This window comes from Peromyscus maniculatus, chromosome 6 (assembly GCF_049852395.1).
Source record: "Peromyscus maniculatus bairdii isolate BWxNUB_F1_BW_parent chromosome 6, HU_Pman_BW_mat_3.1, whole genome shotgun sequence".
NCBI classification, from domain to species: Eukaryota; Metazoa; Chordata; class Mammalia; order Rodentia; family Cricetidae; genus Peromyscus; species Peromyscus maniculatus.
The window spans coordinates 53,309,286-53,323,598 of record NC_134857.1 but is presented as its reverse complement, the minus strand read 5'-3'; the positions used below and the strand labels follow the sequence as shown (position 1 = coordinate 53,323,598).

The 14,313-nt window shown below is 34.9% G+C and overlaps 1 long non-coding RNA gene across 1 annotated transcript; it reads left to right on the top strand.

The window, feature by feature from the left end:
• The first annotated feature begins 2,094 nt into the window (after positions 1-2,094).
• LOC143273870 (uncharacterized) lies at positions 2,095-4,054 on the top strand. Its single transcript, XR_013052119.1, has 3 exons — positions 2,095-2,264; positions 3,099-3,214; positions 3,332-4,054. It is a non-coding gene; the product is annotated as an uncharacterized LOC143273870 (long non-coding RNA).
• The last annotated feature ends 10,259 nt before the right edge of the window (positions 4,055-14,313 follow it).

Below are 14,313 nucleotides of genomic sequence, written 5' to 3'. Positions count from 1 at the left end.
AAAATGGAAATCTTATCAAAAGCAATCTACAGATTCAATGAAATCCCCATCAAAATCCCAACACAATTCTTCACAGACCAGGAAAGAACAATAGTCAACTTCATTTAGAAAAACAAAAAACCTAAGATAGCTAAAATAATCCTATACAATAATGCCACCTCTGTGGGCATTACCATCCCTAGTCTCAAGCTTTACTATAGAGCTATAGTAATGAAAACAGCTTGGTACTAGCATAAAAACTGACACGTGGACCAATGGAATCAAATTGAAGACCCTAACATTAATCCACATATCTATGAACACCTGATTTTTGACAAAGAAGCCAAAACTTTACAATGAAAAACAGAAAGCTGTTTTAAAAAATGGTGCAGGTGGCTACACTCTTTTTTCTTTTTCTTTTTCTTTTTTTTTTTTTTTTTGGTTTTTCGAGACAGGGTTTCTCTGCGTAGCTTTGTGCCTTTCCTGGAGCTCAATTGGTAGCCCAGGCTGGCCTCGAATTCACAGAGATCCGCCTGGCTCTGCCTCCAGAGTGCTGGGATTAAAGGCATGCACCACCACCGCCCGGTAACGTGGCTACACTCTTAAAGGAAGTTAATTCTCCCTCTTTCAGCACCTATGAAATTACCAATGACTCCTTGGCTAGGCATGGAACTTTTTGCCCACCTTCCTTCTCCATACTCTCAGTTGGTCTGGCTTGAGTATATGCCAGTGGCCATCATAGCTACTATGAATTCAAATATGAAGTTCCACCTTTTGTCCAGAAAACACTGATTCTTTGAATTCATCAACCTCTTTCTCTAACCTGTGCCCGACTTTTTGACTGATCTGTGAGTCATGTGAGGTAAGGGTCTGGCCTAGTTGTCCCCTTTAGGTCTTGCACTCCACACTGTCTTATTCTATGCACCTTAGCCAGTCATATGTCCTATACTGATCACCATCTACTGCATATTAAAGCTCTTCTGATTTGGTTAAGAGATGCATTAATCACAGGGTATAATGTTAAGTCATTAGGGGTCAACTTAATACTATTCCCAATTAGTAGAAAAAAATTCCCAATGGGGCTCACACCCTACCTAGCCATAGGATCTTAGCCAAATTATGGTGTTAGATGGGTTTTATCTTGTGTACCTGGGCTTAAGTACAGTCAGAAAGGGATTGGTTTCTTCCACAATGCTCATGATACTATACTACTGATAGGTATGTCTTTCTAAGCTAGTATTTACTGTGACTCAGAGTTCATAGCAGAATAAAATGGAGATTTACATATTTCCTCTGCTAAGATGCATAGAACAATCTAGAATAAGGAAGATAGTAGGGATAAAGCTTCCAGTAAGTAACAACTTGATTTCTCCATGTTCTATGGCTCAAATATGTGGTGTCTTCGATAATCATTTTGATTGTTAGAACACTTGAGAATTCTTAGAATAAAAATTTTTCTATAGATTCCATAAATAGTATTTTTCCAATGTTCTAGTCTATTAGCTGTTAGTTTTAGCTATATCCTTCCATTTATTGTCAATGTGCTTTTATGGTTAATGTTAAATTGTTTCAGATATGTATTAATAGGATAAAGTGTAATGACAAGGGTTTAACATCTAAAATTGGTTTAAGCATTTTTCTTATACTGTATGCCTGCACTGCTATTAACATAGTGATTAGTTCCCCCTGATTTACAAATAAAATTATCTTGATGGATACTTCACAGTTATATAAAGAAAAGAACATAAGCATGCTAGTAAATTCATTATATAAGACAGTTGGCAAAGAATAGATCATTGTTTTACATCTCTAGCAGTATATCATTGACCACACAATATTTACAAAATTAATATTAGCTGTTTAGTTATTTAAATTATTTTGACCTCCTTCTTGCTTCTTTTTATGCCCAAGTCTCTATTTCCCTGTGAATGCTACATTTTCTAAGCTGTTAATAATTTACAGCAAATTGTCAAAATAAAAGAAGATGAGATGAAGCAAATTTGTGGATAAGTCATAATTATTATTTATTTATATTATAGACTTTTGTATATAAAATACTGTATTGTAATAGAAACAAAGGAAAGAATTTACTTAAAGGTCTGGTGCTACATTTTTCTGTTCCCTTATTACTTTTCTAAAGATTTATTTGTATTTATGTATATATTTTTATATTTACACAATGGAGTATTACTTAGCCAAAAAAAATGACATCTGCAGACAAATGGATGGAACTAGAAAAAAAAGCATCATGCATGAAGTAACCCAGGCCCAGAAAGACAAACATGGTATGTATGCACTCATAAGTGGATATTAGCAGTAGAGTAAAGGATAACCATGCTATAACCCACAGTCCCAAAGAGACTAGGTACAAAGAGTGCAAAGAATGTATGGATTTCCCTGGGAAGGAAAAATAAAAGACATCTCCTTGGTAAATTGTGGGTGGGTAGGGATGGCAACATGAAAGATTGGATTAGGTGGTTTGGAGGTTGGGGCCTGGATAGAAAGGTTGGTAATAAAAGAGATGCCATGATGGGAGCAGGCATTTCAGGGTAAGGAAGAAACCTGGGGCCAGGAGAACTCCCAGGAATCCACAAGGATGGCCCCAGCTAAGACTTCTAGCAATAGTGGAGAGGGTGCCTTAATTGGCCTTCTTCTATCATCAGAATGGTGACTACCCTAATTATCATCAGAGAACCTTCATCCAGTAACTGATGTAAACAAATGCAGAGGCCCACAGTCAAGCACTGGGCCAAGCTCTGGGGATCCTGTTGAAGATGGGACAAAAGATTGACCTAGTGAGGGTAGGGCAGTGTCGTTAAAGGTAATCACAAGGGAATCCACAGAGAAAACTAATTGGGGTTCATAGGAGCTCACAGACTCTGACTGACAGCTCCGGAGCCTGCACAGGACCAATTTAGGCCCTCTGCATGTGTGTGACAGCTGTGTACCTTGATCTATGTGTGGCACTCCTAGCAGTGGGAGTAAGGCCTGTCCCTCATGCTTGAGCTGGCTTTGGGAAACCTATTCCTCACACTGGATTGCCTCATCCAACCTTAAAACAAAGGAAGAAGCTTAAATTTACCTCAACTTGAAATGGCATGCTTTGTTTTCACCCATAGGCAGCCTGGCCCTTTCTGGAAAGAAACAGGAGGAGTGGATTGAGGGGACAAAGCGGAGGCAGGGTAGGCAGGGGAGCAGGAAGAGAAGAGGAGGGAAGGGAAACTGTGCTCAGGAGGTAAAATATATGAAAAAATTAATATATATATATATATATATATATATATATATGTATGTATGTATTTGTGTGTGTGTTTGTGTAAGGTTTTGTATATGTTCTTCTGCATGCCAACAGGGCCCAGAAGAGGACATTGAATCCTCTGGATTTGGACTTACAGGTTGTTCCATTGGTCAATGTGTGTGCTGGGTTATTCAGAATGGATTTAGGGTCCTATGGTGGAATGGCAAGGACTGTCCCTGAGCCATCGCTACAGCCCCTCTATGTCCTCATAACATATCAGGGAATTAATAAACCATGATTGCATGTATACTTATGTCAGATTCTCATATTTTTACATTCATGGGTAATAAAAAAAAATTGTGGCGATTTTATTAGCTACTCAGTCTTATTTTTTCCATTTCTAAATGATGGTTAATAGCATCCATATTGTTGGAAACATGGATTTAAGTGGATATTAATGAACTCTCAAACACTGGAAACACAGTGTACTTCCAATACCTTGCTTCTTTCATCATTTAAAGCTGACTTTTCATTTCCTCTGTAATACTTAAAATATCTATTATAAAATCCATGCAACTTGGAGGATGATGTAACATTTGTAAAACAGCTACTGTTGCAATATATTTTGATAGATTCTGGATATTTTCTCATTTGTTTTAAAGATGTTTACAGAAAAAATACATTTTGATTGAGAAATAATTCATCAATTAAATACAATGTATATTTGGTAACATACTAAATATAGTTAGGGTAGTAGACATGAAGAGACACAAAGTTTGATTAACATGTTAAAGAAAACAAAGAGTATTAGTATACTTAAGGTTCAGTATTACAAATAAGTTTTAGAACTAGGAAGTAAAATCATTCTTTATAAATTTAAGAATGTTTCTGGATTTTATTTTATGGATAATAAGGTGACATTGAGTATTTCCATAATTGGATAATTAGACTTTCTCAGTAAGATACAAACTATAATCACCTGGGGAGTGGGAATTTCAACTTACCTTCAAAGGATTGGCATGAGTGCATGTCTATGGGACATTTACATGATTAATAATTGGTGTTGGAATTCCCAAGCCACTGTGTGTAGTGGTATGCCTGGAAGGTGGTCTTGTATTGTATAAGCCATGGAGAGTAAGCAACGGAAAGCTAGCCAGTAAGCATTATTTTAAGGTACTGGTTACAGTTTCTTTCTCCAGGTTCTTACCTTGGCTTTCTTCATAAATGGACTTTAAAGTATAAGATAAAACTTCATCTCCAAAATTTGTTTTGTCTTGATTTCACCTTGTTTATATATTTATTTATTTGGTCATGTTCTCTATTGTAGAAGCACAAAACAAATTAGAGCACATAGTTCAATTGTATTAGCATATTTCTCTTCCACAGATGATCCAGACCTAATGAGAGAACAAAAGTGAAAAAAAAAAAAAGAATTAGTGAGACTGCTGTTATTTACTATTCAAAAAAGAAATATCAGTGTAACTTACACAAAAATATTCACAATGGAGACTGAATGAGTAAGATTCATTTGTTCAATAGCAAAGAAGAATAATATGGAAGAGTCAATAGAGATTCCAAATGCCTGTCCTTTATACCATAAGTAAACTAACAAAATTCAGGTGCAAGGAATGGGTGATCTCTTTTGGAGTTGTTGGTTTTGGGTTCCCATGAACTCACAGATATTATAGGCTATTTTCATCACTCTTGGTTATCCTCAAGAAATTAATATTAAGATGATTATTGCTGAAGGCATGATATACTATAGCCAGTGAACATGGAGATGGTAAGCTACTACAGAACTAGAAGCTTCATCCCTATTGACTAGCTTTCATGGTTCTAGAATCTTCTATTTATGCTACCATAAGAGAAAATTATTCATGAATCTTACTAAAGTGTAAGTGCTAAAAGCTCTGACAATGTCCTGCCTGGTGAGGTATGCTAGTGGTCTAATAGTGTCAATATATTACTGAATCAAATCTGATTTAATTTAATGCTCTTTCCACAAAATGGAATCCACAGCTGACACTATTACTGAGGCCAAGATCATTTTACTAGATGGGTCACAGACCCTACTACTACATATGACTAATATTATGCTTAAATGATATAGTATTAAAATAGTCCTAATGATTATCCACAAATCAGTAGATAAACCCACTTCCCAGATCTCATAAGAGAAGGTTGACTATTACTTTTTATAGTAGAGGTCAAATATCAAGAGATCAACAACTGATTGGGGTGAAGAGAGTAAGAGAATGTGAAATGCCCACACATACATCTCTCTATATCACATCCCTCACTTCAGAGGAATGGTGGTCATTTGGGAAGAGAGGAAAGAAAGAATCTAAGAAGCAGATGAGGAATGTATCAGTAGAGAAAAACTGTTTTCTGAACATAGAGGGAAATTCCACATATGAACTTTCATTGTTTGTGGCAGCATGCAAAATACCTGTGAGAATTCAAATCAGGAAAAATGCAGCAAGAGCATGGGAGTTTGACATGATATCTCATATCTGCTAGCTCATAAACTATTAGTAACTGGCTGTTGAGAAAGAGAAATAGCCAGCTTTATTAAAGGATGAAGACCCAGAGCAAGTATCTGTGCTATGGTTGAAAGCCATACACTCAGAGGCATCCTGAAAGTACTGAGTGGACTCAATGGCTAAAATAATAAACAAATAAATAAATAGATAGATAGATAAATAAGTAGATAGATAGAAAGATAGATGATAGATAGATAGATGATGGATAGATAGATAGATAGATAGATAAATAGAACTTAGAATCTATCAAGTTAATAAACACATACACATACACACATACACATACACATACACACATATATTAGAAAGTATATTTTAAGTGAATTAATCAGATTATATGGGTCACTTTTTCACAAAATCATTCGCAATACTATCCTTGGAATGTTTCTTTTCTTTTTTTTTTTTTTTTTTTTTTTTTACTAATCTGGTCTATGACTTAGTCATCAGAGTGACAACTGCCAGGTGTGTACAAGATATCTCTTTCTTATACCAGTCTGAGCTGCCAAGGGAAAGATCAACTGTCAGGTGTAGAACAAAGGCTGAAAATGTTGAAAGGAGAGAAATACATAGCATTCTGCTATTGTTGTTGCATAACCAAGGAAAAGATAAAGCAGACAAGAGGAGTATTTCTGAAATAAGTGTGTTTTAATTTAAATTGTGTATAATTTGTGCCAAGATAGTGGCAATGAACAATTGATGCAAAATACCATGTAATTCCATAGGATGAGATTCTATTTCTCCAAATCTCTTTGATTGAATGAGATAAGCACAGTGATTAAAATGAATCTACTCATGATTGATACTGGCAAGCATTTAGTATATCCCTACCAATAATTTCTCTGCAATTTTAGATATAGTTTCAGTTAAACTCATGTTGTTAAGACAGTTGCTGTTCTGGGAGTTAACAATATTCTCCTAACCCAGATAATGTAAAATATTCATTATCTAGAAATACTGAGTAGACATGATAAAAAGGCCGCCTCCCCTCAAATTAGCAAGGGCAAGTTGTATAAGTAACCATTAAATAGTCCAAAAATGTGCATATCACAACAGATATATTTACTAAAAATAAATAAAACCTTATACAAATGAATAAACAAGAAATACATTATATATTAAGAAATAAATATATCTTATTAATTTAATATTTCTTTATTTGTTATTATTAACTACAAATACAGCTTTCTTTGTAGATTATTTTGTGAGGAATTATGAATTTGTTTTTTAATTAATTACAATAAAATCAAGAAAACATTGAATTGTTCACAGTAAAAGAGCTCTTTTGACATATAGAAAACTTGCCCAGTGTTTCTTTATCTAAATATCAATAGAATATTTAGGAAAATTCTTTTGTGCTTAAAAAATTATTTTATATGCCATTGATAATGGCATGATTTGACTTTCATGAGCATCTAATGTAGGATCATTAAGATACAATATTTCATCTTCATTCTGGTCACTGATTTCACTAAAACCTCTGCAGCTTAACGGAGTCCTTAACAAGATGAATCGTCTCATCTTCTACAATATGACATTGAATCTTTTGAAATTTGAAAGTACATAATACTCTAATACACGTATGTTTATATCAGTAAAAATATATGCTTTGGGATATGGCTACATTTTCACATATTAACTGTTCTAATATGTTCTCTATGAAGATGATATTATTATGAAAGTTTGGTGAAAATAAATTGTTTATTCTACTGTTATATTTATGAGATTATATATATATCATATTAACATACATTATTTTATATATTATATACATCATATTTTTATATTATATCACACACATTTATATATTTATATATATATATATATATATATATATATATATATATATATATATATATATATATAAATCAGGATGGATACCACCCAAACCATCTACTTCTACTTAATGAATGATTATTTGTCAGGTTTGGGTGAAACAATTTTGAAAATTATTTAAAGGAAATATATACTGTTCAATTTTAATTTTACAGATATACAAATACAAATTAGTTTTTATGTTTGCTTCATTGCTAGTTTTATTTTATAAATCATAATGAAGAAGAGATGAAAGTGAAGACAGTTTGAGCTGCAAAATTATTATGATTTATAGATGTATGCCACAGATTAGAGGTATATGTGAAGGGATCTCTGCAGGTGTCATGGCAGGAAGCAATCCACAAAGAGATAAGAATGAAAACTGAGTTCAGATTGACTTACTCAACCTGGATCAAGTTTCTGGTCATCTCATACCTGATGGTTTATTGCCAGTATATTTAAAATCAATATAATTTGATAAAAAAAACTTTCCCTGGTGTAACAAATCTCCAATGCACAAAGGAAGCATAAATATATCTAAACTCAATTCAAGGTACTTGCCATTTCCTCCAAGAAAATGGGTTTTGGAGATAGGCTGCCTGTACTTATGACCTTGAGGATTTGGCTTGGACTCAGTTGTACTGATAGCAAAGAGAACATGTGGGCTATTAGCCAGCTCTGGTCCTAGTTTGGGATCTTGGAAAGCCTCTATCTATACAGAGAATGTAAGGGTCATTTAGACGATTAGGTATCTCTGGTCCTAGTTATGGAATTGTGGGGGTGTAGTGGGTAGCTGTTCCAGCTTTGAACTGGCAGTACTACCCCTAGTGAGGCTTCTGGTAACTGCCACACCTACCTATGACCTCCCCTGGGGTGGGGCTGAGACAGGAGCCCTTAAGACCCAAGATAGGGACATGCCCAGTCTCTTGGTTCCTTATGATCCTGAATGCTGAATGGCAGACAGAGTCAGAGTTCTCCAGAGAACCCCACTGGACTGCACCTCACCTCTCCCGGATCCTGTAACCTACCTATTTACCAGCTGTATGTTACCTCAAAATAAACCTCCTTTTTAAACTACGTGTAGTTGCCTTGTTAAATCCCCACATTATGGGGAAGCCAATGGCTATACAGGTAATGTAAGGGTAATTTAGATTACTAACACCCTCCCATCTGATTGTAGGAGCCTGATATGATCTGATCCAGATAGCACAGCTCATTATGGTATTAATCACCTTCAATTTCCAGATTCCAGAATGGAAGAAAATTTGACATTTTTCCACTGAAAAGACAATCCTGCATGTTAACATTCATGGTTTTGCCGAAGATCTGTGGGCATAAATACCTTCATGCTCTCAACATATATGAGGAAACTCCCATAGGCTTGTATTTTGAGTGTTTTCCTTTTTTACTACAAATAAACACAGAGATCAAGTGGTACAGTTTCATTGCGAAAGAGATTTGACTTTGTCTTTGTGTACTGGGCCAAATTTTCTTTTAAAACAGAAGCTTTAAGTCATTTTAACATGTGTACCTTAGTCCATTTTTCTCCTTTCTTTTTTTTTCCCCACACCTTTATTTGTGTGTGGAGATCTTGACAAGGAAATGTTGGTAGAAGGTTGTGTTCCCTGGTGACATAGTCTTCTCCAGCAGGAGCTAATCATTTTTCAGAGTCAGTAGGTGTGTTTGAGGAATACCCAACACCAGAGCCTACCTCGAGCTTGGGTGCTTTTTAGTCTTATAGGATTGAGTTACTTAATTCGTTTTAGTTCACGGCATTTCTTTGTGTCTTATGTCATGTTGTTTTCCAAAGTGCATATTAACACATTTTTGTGCAATAAAAATCTTGTACAGATGGTTGTGTTCCTTTCTAGGGTAAACATGTTGACAGATGTATAGGTGAATATTTATAGCAACACAAATATATATTTAGAAATATGTGGGGTAGTTACAATGGTAGTCCCCTCTACTAACTTTTCAATTTTCAGACTGACACATCTCCCCCACACGACTTAGCAATGTTCTTATGGACTTGGTGTCAGGATGAAAAATATGCTGTCTTCTGTGCTGTGAGAACAAAGTACTTTTGCTGTGACTTGGGAGTCTCTTGGATTCTGTCAGCAGTAAAGAAGCTGTAGGAGGCTAACTTCTCAGGTACAATCAAAGACCAGTGTGATGACTTTCCAAAGACTGATTCTTCATTGTACCCAGTTGGGTATTTGACTTTGTTAATAGTGTCCTTCTACTTTGTCAGGTCTATGAAATCCAATATTTACAGACTCAGCAAAGTAAGACTGCAGAAAATTCTCACATGATTTTACTGACAGCCTGTTAAGTTTCTTACCCTCTGGGGCTGAGAATTAGAAAGCAGCTAATGTTTTTTTAAAGAAAATCTGCTGAAGAGTGATGCTCATTTTTCTCTGGAAAATGTACCTTCAAATTTTCACCTGGACATCTCTAAAATCCTACATTTTTTTTTACTATAACCCTGTGAACTTCCCTAAGTCCTTTGAGTTTTCTGTTCTTTAAATGTAATCCAAGTTTCTGGGTTTTAAGTACAATCCTTGAGGAAATCGCTACATGCTGGACTTGGTCTCATACCTCTTTTTTTTTTTTCTTCAGTGTAGGCTTCAGGATCCTCAGTCCTGGTTCCCTTGACAACCAAGAAAAGCTTTCAAACAAGACCAGACTTCTTTTTCTAGTTTACTGCTCCTCACCTCTTCCTTCTGTCTTTAACTTTAATTTTTGCATTTTCTCTAACGTTCATTTAATTCTTTCTCTCATCAGCAGTTCTACTTTACAATGTCTACTCTAACATAGTCAAACGGCCAGTTATAACACAAACATTTTATATATATTTGCAGGTATCTCAGACACATGCAAAGATATGTATCTTTAACTACTCAGTAATCAAATGAAACAATGTTTTAAAATCATATCAGAGCATAAATATAAAGCATTAGAAAAATTTACTTTGAATTCAGCCTTCTTCTCAATGGTCAAACTGTGTCCCCAGCCCATCATTTCAAATATAAGCTTGATATTTGGGAATGGAGGACTGCTTAATTAAAGTCATTATTTTCTCCATATTTTTAAAGGATGTATGAATTGTGAACACTAAAAGACTCCAAGGGCCAAAGATTATGGCCCATCTTATATCAGTAGAAGAATGCCTATGGTGATAAATATAGGGAACGGTGTGTTTGAGCCTAACTACTACATGCTGCTTTTGAGTCACAGATTTATCATTGTCCATTTATAATTATACCCTTCTGTACTATAGAATATACTCATTTTTGTTATAACAATTGCTTATGTCATTCTGCTCTTCATTTTTGTTTTATATTGTATGATATGTGGTTTATGGTATGACACCATTGAGATTTGATCCAAAAATATCGGAACAGATATAAGAATTTCAATTTGCTGTTTTTCTCCTCTTTTTTTCTTCACAGACAATATGTAATATGAGATAGGAGCATTAAAACAATTACAATAATCAATTACTTGCTTTGCTTTGTCTTTATTACTTTATCTCCTCTTCCTCAAGCAGTTGATGCCAATCAGACTCAATAGTGACATATAGTGGAATGAAGTTTATGTTCTGTAGTGGGAGGCCCAAGAAAACACATCAATCACAATATTTACCAGACTGTGTTGATGAAACAGGAAGTAATCTGTTCAAGAAAATAACAACTTCTTTGCAGAAAATAGTGAGTAGTAGCTATAATGATGAAAGATTTGCACTTACTGCAATAGATGATGTAGTCAGTGGCCACAGTTAACAAGAACTGAGTAGTAATGCTTAGTCATCAGAAGCCAAAATACATAATTTTCATCGCAAAGTAAATGCCCAGGAACCACTGAATCACAAAAAGTAGCATACATAATTAATACAGTGTGATATTCATAGTGGAAAAAAGATGAATAACTAACAATTCATGAACATTTGCGAGCCTAGAAATGCCCAACATGTGTACCACAACCGTAGGAGACATTGACGAAGGTGGGACTTGACTGTTATGGATATTATAGCCTATTGAAGCAATACTTAAGGAAAGTCTTTGAAAATTTTGCTCATGCCATTATTTCAGACTTTAAAGCCTAATTTTTAATAAGTCTACACATGCAAATAATTGTCAAAATATCCTGTTCTGAGGAAGTTGATATCCACAAGCAAGAACAATATGTTAGAAATATTCTGAAATGTGTAGGTAGCTTTAAAACTAATTAACTTTTTAACTGGTTAGAGACGATGAAGATTTTGAGGTTGTCCTACTTTGGGTTTCTGTTGCTGTGAAGAGATACTATGACCACGGCAATTCTTACAAGAAAACTAGCTCCCTTACCATTCAGAGGTTTCATCCATTATCATCATGGCAAGAATCAAGGCAGCATGCAGGCAGACATGGTGCTGGAGAAGGAGCTAAGAGTGGGGAAGGAGCTAAATTCTTGGTCCTATAGTCAATAGGAAGTTTTCTGAGACACTTGATGTGACTTAAGCATATATGAGACCTTAAAGCCTGCCTCCACAGTGAAATACTTCTACTCTAAGGACGTACCTATTCCAATGAAGCCACACCTCCAACAGTGCCACTCCCTGTGAGCTTATGGGGACTAATTACATTCAAACTAACACAGAAGTCCATTCTAGAAAATTCCTCCGAGAATGTAAATAGCTCAATAAATCTTAGAATTAGTCTTCTAGCCCAAAAGAGATATTAAGTTGTTTAATGAAGTAAAAACATTATAATAGAACCTCAGAAAACTGGGAGATTGAGCTCCTGTAGAGCAAATTTGAGCATTCAGTTCTCCCACCAGAAGTAGGGTGGACCAGAAAAACATCTAATGAGTCAGGAAAAAAAGAATATCTACTCAAGAGAAATAGTGAAATAAAGTGGCGTAGTTGGTTGTTTGTTTTCAAACATGGTGTTCTGAGAATAACATGTACTCCTGGTTGGAGTGGAAATATTTATGTAGCACAGATAGGCTTCAAACTGATGACTATTTCCTGCCTCATTCTCCCATGCATTAGTAGGAGAATTCAACCCCCCACTCTCACCAAAGTACAGGCTGTCCGGACAGAAACTAAACAGATAAATAAGGAAACTAACAGATATCATGACTCAAATGAACCTAACAGATACCCACAAAAAAAATTCACCTTAACACAAAACAATATACCTCTTCCTATAATCTTATGGAACCTTCTCCAAAATTGACCACATACTGTCACAAAGGGAGTTTTATGGATACAAGAAAGTTGAAATAAACCCTTGTATTTTATTAGACCACCGTGGATTAAAACTGAATTTCAACAACAACACAAATAATGGAAAGCTTAGAAACTCACAGAAACTGAACAACTCTCTACTGAATTATCCCTGGGGGGTCAAGGAAGAGATTAAAAACATCCTAGGGTTCAATGAAATGAATGCACTATACACCCAAACTTATGGAAAATAATGAAAGCAGTACTAAGAGGCAAGTTCTTAGCATTAAGTGTTTGCCTAAAGAAAATAGAGAATTTTCATACCATTGACTAAATAGCACACCTGAAATATCAAGATCAAAATGAAGCAGACATACTCAATAGGAGTAGATTGCAGAAAATAATAAAACTCATTGCTAAAATCAATAAAATAACAACAAAGAGGACAATGCAAAGAATCAATAAAACAAAGACTTGGTTCTTTGAGAAAATCAACAAGATAGACAAACCCTTATCTACACTAACTAAAAGATAGAAAGAGAATATCCAAACTGACAAAATCAGAAGTGAAAACAGGGACTTAACAACAGACACCTAGGAAATCAAAAAACTCATTAGGTCTTACTTCCAAAACTTGTACTCCACAGAATCAGAAAACATAAAGGAAATGGATGATTTTATCAATAGATAGCACTTATCAAACTTAAATCAAGATTAGATAAACAATTTAAATAAAACTATATTCATGAAGGAAATAGAAGCAGCCATTAAAAGCCTTCCAACCAAAAAAATCCTAGGGCTAGATGTTTTTAGCACAGAATTCTACCAGACCTTCAAAGAAGAGCTAGCATCAAACTCCTCAAATTAATCCACAAAATAGAAGCAGAAGAAGCATTGGCAAATTCATTTTATAAGACAACAGTAATCCTGATTCCCAAACCACACAAAGACTAATGAAAGAAACAGAATTATAGACCAATTTCCCTCATTAACATTGATGCAAAAATACTCAATAAGATACCAGCAAAACAAATGCAAGAACACACCAAAAAGAACATTCACCATGATCAAGTGATTTTCATCCCAGAGACGCAGGGATGGTTCACCATACAAAAATCTGTCAATGTAATCCACCATATAAACAAACTGAAAGAAAAGTAATAATAATTATCTCATTAGATGCTATCAAGGCCTTTCACAAAAATTAACTCCCTTTAATAATAAAAGTCTGGGAGAGATCAGGGATACAAAGAGCATGCCCAAATATAATAAAAGCAATGTACAGCAACCCAGATAGCCAACATTAAATTAAATGGAGAGAAACTCAGAGCAAGTCCACTAAAATCAGGAACAAGGCAAGGCTGTCCACTCTCCATATCTATTCAATAGAGTACTCAAAGTTCTACCTAGAGCAATAAAACAGCTAAAAGAGGTCAAGGGGATATAAATTGGGAAGGAAGAACTCAAAGTATGATTATTTACAGATAATATGATATTACATATAAATAATCCCAAAAATTCTACCAGGGAAC